This window comes from Sus scrofa, chromosome 12, assembly GCF_000003025.6.
Source record: "Sus scrofa isolate TJ Tabasco breed Duroc chromosome 12, Sscrofa11.1, whole genome shotgun sequence".
Lineage (NCBI taxonomy): Eukaryota > Metazoa > Chordata > Mammalia > Artiodactyla > Suidae > Sus > Sus scrofa.
Window position 1 is genome coordinate 10,535,157 of NC_010454.4, and position 7,611 is coordinate 10,542,767.

At 37.6% G+C, this 7,611-nt stretch overlaps 1 protein-coding gene across 1 annotated transcript in view; it reads right to left on the reverse strand.

Annotated features, from left to right (window-relative positions):
* Positions 1–3,267, reverse strand: part of KCNJ16 (potassium voltage-gated channel subfamily J member 16) — a 145,252-nt gene extending 141,985 nt beyond the window's left edge. Inside the window, exon 1 of the mRNA XM_021066712.1 lies at positions 3,177–3,267. The gene's annotated coding sequence lies outside the window, so the exon portion shown is untranslated. The remainder of the gene's footprint in view (positions 1–3,176) is intronic.

Genomic DNA, 7,611 nt, shown 5'->3' on the forward strand with positions numbered 1-7,611 from the left:
TTGATCATGCCAAGATTGTCTGAGGAACACTTTCATACTCTCACACAGAGTATTTAGTCTACTGTATAATTCTGTTGGCTTGTCTTCAAAATACACCTTGAATTCCGTCCATTTGCATATTCTACACCATGACCATCCTAGTCCAAGCCACTGTCATTTGTTCCCAACTGGTCTCTCTCTTGTTACATTTGCTGTATCCAATGATTTCTTTATTCACATTGCAGCCAGAGTGACATCTTCAAAATATAAATTAGACCACACAACTGCCCTTTTTAACGATATTCCATTACACTTGGAATAAATCAAAACTTCTGAACCATAGAGTAACATATTTGCACAAACTGGACACTGGCCTCATTTTCAACTAGCCCCTAGGTTAGGTTCCCGTATTAATGTGTTAGAACTGCCCTAACAAAACACTACAGACTGAGTGGCTTAAACAACAGAAATTTATTTTCTCACAGTTCTAGAGGCCAGAAGTCAAAGATCAAAGTGACAACAGGTGTGGTTTCTTCCTGCTGTGCAGACAGCTGCCTTCCCACTGTGTCCTCACATGACCTTTCCTGTGTCCACGTGGAAAGAAAGAGGGATCTCTGGTGTCTCTTTATCTTCTTATAAGAACAGTCCCAGCCGATTAGGGCTCCACCCTTATGACCTCATTTGACTTTAATTTCCTTTTTAAAAGTCCTTTCTCCAAATGCAGTCACATTGAGGGTTATGGCTTCAACCTGGGAAGTTTTTTTGTTGGGGGGTGGGGAGGAAGCACGCGACTCAGTCTGCAAGAGTACCTGATCTCACTCTCTAGCATCTAGATTCACAGGTTTTTTCCTACACGTAAAGGACACCAAGCCCATTCCTATCTTAAGGCCTTTACTGCTCTTCCCTTTGGCTGAAATGATCTTCCCCTGAGTCCACATGTTCAGACTTATTTTATTTTAATTTTTTATTTCTAGGGCCGCACCTGTGGCATATGGAAGTTCTTGGACTAGGGGTCAAATCGGAGATGCAGCTGCCTGCCTACACCACAGCTACAGCAATGCCAGATCCGAGGTGCATCTGTGACCTATGCTGCAGACTGGCAATGCCAGATCCTTAACCCACTGAGTGAGGCTAGGGATCAAAATGATATGCTCATGGATACTAGTCAAGTTCTTAACTGGCTGAGCCACAATGGGAACTCCAGATTCTTATACTTCTGTCTCAACTCAAATGCGACCTCCTCAAAGAGGTCCTGACAACCTAATATATTTTATTTTTTTTAAAGTTTTAAAATTAAACTATATATAGTTGATTTACAATGTTGCGCCCAATTCTACTGCAAAGTGACTCAGTTACATATATATATATATATATATATATATATATGAAAACATATATATATATATATATGAAAACATATATATATATATATATGAAAACATATATATATATATATATATATATGAAAACATATATATATATATACACACACACACACACACACACACACACACATTCTTTTTTTATATTTTTCTCCATCATGGTCTATCCTAGGAGACTGGATATAGTTCCCTGTGCCATATCACAGGACCTTGATGACACCCCAGTCTCAAATCTCATCTACATCCTGGTCACCATTTTCCATCCCCATGACTCCGTTTAATTTTCTTTATAGAATTTATCACTATCTAAACCAACCTTTTCTATTTATTGATTTATCTCCTCTCTACCTCTCTCCCTTTACCCTACACTAGAACAGAAGCTCCAGGAGGGCAGAAAACTATTTCTATGATTTACTGCTATATTTTTGGTTCTTAGAACACTTAGTACATAGCAAACGACTAAAAGTATTTACCAAATGTTGAATGAATGAATGTGGTTTAGTCAGTGCTGACAGATTGCATGGGACCTACTCAATGTGGGAGTCCTGGGGTGCCTGGTGGTTTTATGAGGTTTAAAAGATAGGGCAGAGATAAGATGCTCTGTCCTTTTTGTCAAATATTTTCAAAAGAAATAGCGACAGCCACCTCATTATTTGATGATTATGAGGAAGACATTTAAGGATGCTAGGTTCTTATACCCTAAATTCAGAGTAAAAAGATGGCAACATCAACCACCAAAATCCTCTCTAGTTTCTCAGATAACAAATGAATGTAAATGAGACAAATTTGCAATTCTTCATTTCTAACTTGTCACCCAGGAAGTGCTCAATGGATACATGTATACAGTCTAAAGAGTGCCAATGAATAAGGAAAATCTATGCACAGACCATATACTTTTTTTAAAAAAGCTGCATTCTTTACCACACACAGTTTCCCCTGCTGTGAATGTTATGGTTAATAAGCCACACACCTGAGCATACTAGCCTTGTTGGTACTCTTCTTACACATGGCTTCCCTTTTTAGTCAATATAGTTATTAATGGATGAAATTAGCTCCAAGTTAAGGTAATGGGGGTTCATTTTTGTTCAATTAAAGATTCACAGGAAATTGATACCTGCACATTTCAGAATTATCAAATATTCAGGTGCTTATATAGAGCACAGAACTCAATTTAGGTTGAAGTCAAGAAATAGTCTCAAGGGCTGTGCTATGGCTGTTTTTTTTCTCACTCGCCTTAATGGAGCCTAGCTTTTAAGAGACCTCTACATAAGAGCTTTGGTACAAATTTCAATGCTTTCTTGAAAATATGTGAACAGAAACACCGAGGAAAGGTACAATAATTTTATTGGATGGTCATTTTCAGGTTATCGGACTCCTGAATCCTGCAAGTCTAAAAGGAACTTCGATTTGTGGAGATTTCAGTAAAGAGATAAAATTCAGAAACTTCTGCTTCAGTAAGCAAATTCTGAATTTAGAAAGCCCAAATAATTAATCCGTGGGCTGGATCCCATGTTCACATATTTTCTACTGCAAATGTAAATTAAATATAACACTTGGGAGATTACAAAGAAGGGAACTTGGCCCAGGGAAAGGTGGTGCATTAAGTCAACATTCTTTCTTAGATTGAAACTTGGTCCACGATCCTGAGTCAAGCACCCAGGACAACATAGGTCATTGTAAGAGTTCCTAAAACCAGGAGATCTTTTACATGATGCATTCCCCCAGAGTGAATAATGGTTGGCCTCCACAGCCAGATTTTTCCAGGATGACTTTTTCTAACACATCGTAAAAAGGCAACCCCATCTTTTTCCTTACCTTAAGTACCTTTCTTGTCAGATTTGTGGCTTCGTTTGCAATACACTGCTTTATTGACTATTTCTCTGAGCGAGCTCTCTCATCAAAATGAATAAACCTATAGCATGGAAGAGAGGAAAATGTTGAGAGAGGAAGATGGAAAGCCTGTTCTAACGGGACACTTGTGGGCTAGCTCTTGGAGACACCTGCACCTGAGACTGTACTACCGGCAAGTATATTTAAAGGCAATGACATGATCCCCCATGAATCGAGCCCAGGAACACACTCTTCCCCATCTAAGATCGGAGCTAAGTAACGTGTGGAAGGCAAGAAATGGTTTCTATCAATAATGAACAGGCAACCCACACATTAAAATCACTTTTCAAAATACACACGTCTTGCAATATTTCAAGAGTTTTAAGACAGAAAAGAAAATTATTTTTAAGCTAATCTTTGGTTTCCTTTGAAAGACCAGTCAAAGGGTATAGAGAATTGCATATGAAAGACACAACTTTTGTTATATAGATAGACGTATTAGACTAAATATATATATATTTATACTCAATATATATAGATATACATAAGAATAAAGTAATATAGTACATACTCTGTAAATCCATAGTATACATCTATCTTGAGCTATCTATTTATCATTCTAGGTAACATCTTAAGCCTTGGAAGTATTAAAGTTATTTTATTTTTATTTTTAAGAAACAGCAGTGATTCTCAACCAAGGGCAATTTGACAATGCCTGGAATCACTGAGGGGGGAATGGGGGGTAATGGTATCTAGTGGTTAGAGGCTAAGGATGCTACTCAACACCCCACAATGTACAGGACATTCCCTCTCCCAGTAAAGAATTATCTGACTCTAAATAGCACTAGAGCCAATGTTCAGATAACTTGATGGAATTATAAACTGGGCAGGCAGACCTATGAACTCTTAAGATGCTGTCGGTCTATGACCAAGTTTATGTGGGGGAAAATATCATCAACCTGCAGTTTAAAAAAGGACATTCTTGCCCCTCACTTCTCTAAGAGATCAGTCAATACATTCCACTGTTTTCATTGCCACATCATAAAAGATACGCTTATTTATTTCATTTCCTGGATGAGTGAGAATGAGAAAGTTGCCAGTTGTCTCAATAATTTCCAGAGGATCTCAGTAACTAGCACATTATACCCCAAGTCTGAGAAAAATCAGCAAACATTTCAGGAAATTTCCCTTTTTTGGCAAAACTGAAAGTCCACAAACAAATTCACTTTCAAATTGATATTTAAGGGCATGTTATGAGTCTTTTGGATGTCTCTCCAAGTCTTGTTGGCATTGCTGTGCTGAAAAACTGTAAACTTAGTTGCAATAAAATTGACATTACTTTTAATTGTTTCCTCTCAGCATTATCACGTATACACAGATTTTATTAAAAAGCATCATGGAAAATCCGTGTTTACAGTTCCAAACAGATTACATACTGTCATCAGTCTATATTCTAAGGTGTTTTTGCATTGAAAGAAAATATATTAGTGGAGAAAAATGAGGAAAGGAAAACTAAAAACTACCAGATGTTCTCGAAACCTTGGAAGACAGCATTTGTATCCTTGGTAGCTTCACTGCTTCCAGGTATTATTATCCATGCGGAGGATCAGAGCAGCAGAGCTAGTCTTCAGCTCTGAAGGTCAAGGTTAACCTCACCACATCCAGGATAACTGAACACTGAGGCTCCACTAAGAGTAGTTCCAGGAACCCATGCAATTTGATTTGCTTTTCAAAAATTAAAATGTGGATAATTAAAAAAAAAAAACAGAACATACTAATCCCTATAAATTATCATAAAAATTGAAAACTGGGGCTACTTGACACTAAATAGCTAGGGATGCTGAACACGTGCATCATGGACCAAATGTTCCTGTGTACAGTGCTTTGTAAGTGGAGAGTCCTCTGGCTGGGCTGATTCCTTTTGACAATTAGTCCTCTTGATTCCACCTGGACATACGGTACTCTAAATGTACATGGCACCTCTGAATTTATGCTTGATAATAATGATTGCATTGCCCTTTTCATATGATGGCTCTGTACCAACAGAAATTGTATGAATGCTTGATTATCAGCCCCTACAGTCACAAAAGCAATACTGAAGTACGGATTCAACTGCATAAATACATGATAAGAAATTTTACTGCCATAAAGAATTGAAAATGGGAGAAGTTCAAGGATCTAAAACTATGAGACCTGGCATCATGTCTTCTCTGCTTTCATTAACAAATAAACTGCTAGAAGAAAATGTCATGAAATGAACAGACTACACAAATAATTGCTTATTTCTTTGGCATCATCACTTCTTTCTTTACCTTCATCTTATGGTTCAAGGGAATACTTTGTTGTTTGTTTTCATCCTAAGCAATGTGTGTACAGATAATACAGTATCTTAAAATATAGGAAAAGTGCTTTACAATGATTGATTTCTTTTTATTCAAATTTCAAAACAGGACACGTAACCAGATTCTTTCAAGATTCAGGGCAAAGCCAGGTTTACCATTAAAGGATAATGAAGATGTTTCATTACTGAAATATGAAGGAATATGAAAGTAACAACAGAAAGATCATATTCTCAGTTATCATTATTCATTTATTTCTATGGGATCTTTCCTATACAACTTGTCCTTCACTTACCAATTTTAAACTAACTGAAAAATAACTAGATTAAGAACCCTTCATATCAGAGGCGAACAATCTAATAATGACCTGCATTCAAAGATATGTCCACTTGACCACTTAGCCCACATGCCACCTATAACATCTCCCTCAAAAACGGGCCTTATGTCTCAAAGTATAAACACAAGGAGGACCAGATTGAATGTTTGTGAATGGTTTATCCAAAACACATTTTCACTCCTGGAAATACAATCAAATCACACATCGTGAGCTATGTGGGGACCTGCCATCATCTCTATAAGCAAAACAGCATATTCATCTGACCTTGAAACACATGACACTATTAAGCCCTCTTCTTCAGGAACATGCTAAATAGAGGACAACAAATCAGGACTTGTATGCAGCAACTTGAACCAGAAAAATAAAACATGTTGGGACACATTTAATTGTACCAAAGGCATTAGACAGAAGAATTCACTTACTTATTGGGTTATAACAAGATAATTAGTGAAGATGCTTATAAGAAACCATACTGAGAAAAAAATTATTAATGCAATATCGATGTATATTATGCAATAAAAAATGAAAACAGAGGAACTAGCACAGGCACACCAAAAGTGCTGAGGTGTCTTAGCTCATGCTATGCTAAAAAAAAAGTTTAAGAAAAAAACAGGTGTCCTTCATTTTCATTCAGTGACAATTCACTTCATTATATTTTTCAAAATGGACTTTTTAAAAAATTAAGCATCTACTATGTTCTAGGCACTTTTGAATAATCTGTCTCACTGAATTTTCATATCTTGCCTTCCAGATCAGTTTCCGTTTCATCACACAACCAAGGAAGCTAAGGATTCAGCAGGTAAGGGTAACAAATTAAGTCTGGGGTTGGAATTACACGACTTTTGTTTCTTCCACTCTTCCCTAGCTACTTTCAAATGGGTTAAAATTTACCAGACTAAGTCCTTTGTATCGTCCTGGGAGGGTAACATTTCTGTATAATTATTGAACCTAATGTGTGCATGGAGAAAACGATGACCCACAAAATGAATACCTTCTGATGAATGATTACCAAATGAAATATAAACTCAACACATACAGACACTAAAGCCAAGGGGAAGGCAATTAACCTCAGTGAGCACCACCAGATACACTGGTTCCCAAAATCTCTTTCATTTCTGTCCCTATTTCAGACATGAGAAAACAAATGTTTGGAGTGATTCAGAAATCTCTTGAAGGTGAAGCTGTTAATGATTTGTGCCCAGGTTTTCTTCATTCCAAAGTCTTCTCTCTACATCACGATCTCTGCCTTGTAAAACTATATATAAGAGAAACCAACTCCTGGATGCAGTGTTCTGGTAAAGGCACTGACTCGGATTCACACAACATCCAACTATTGGTTGTCTCCACGCATATTAGAAACCTGTTCTTCATGTTGTCCAATCCACAGTATTGTGTCTGTACCATGAAAATCTTACAAAATGGGGAGTTCCTGTTGTGGCGCAGTGGTTAACGAATCCAACTAGGAACCATGAGGTTGCAGGTTCGATTCCTGCCCTTGCTCAGTGGGTTAAGGATCCAGCGTTGCCGTGAGCTGTGGTGTAGGTCGCAGACGCGGCTCGGATCCCGAGTTGCTGTGGCTCTGGCGTAGGCTGGCAGCTACAGCTCCAATTAGACCCCTAGCCTGGGAACCTCCATATGCCGCGGGAGCGGCCCTAGAAATGGCAAAAAGACAAAAAAAAAAAAAAAAAAAATCTTACAAAATGTTTTCCTCTTTGTGGAAATCTTGAGTATTTCATCACCTAAA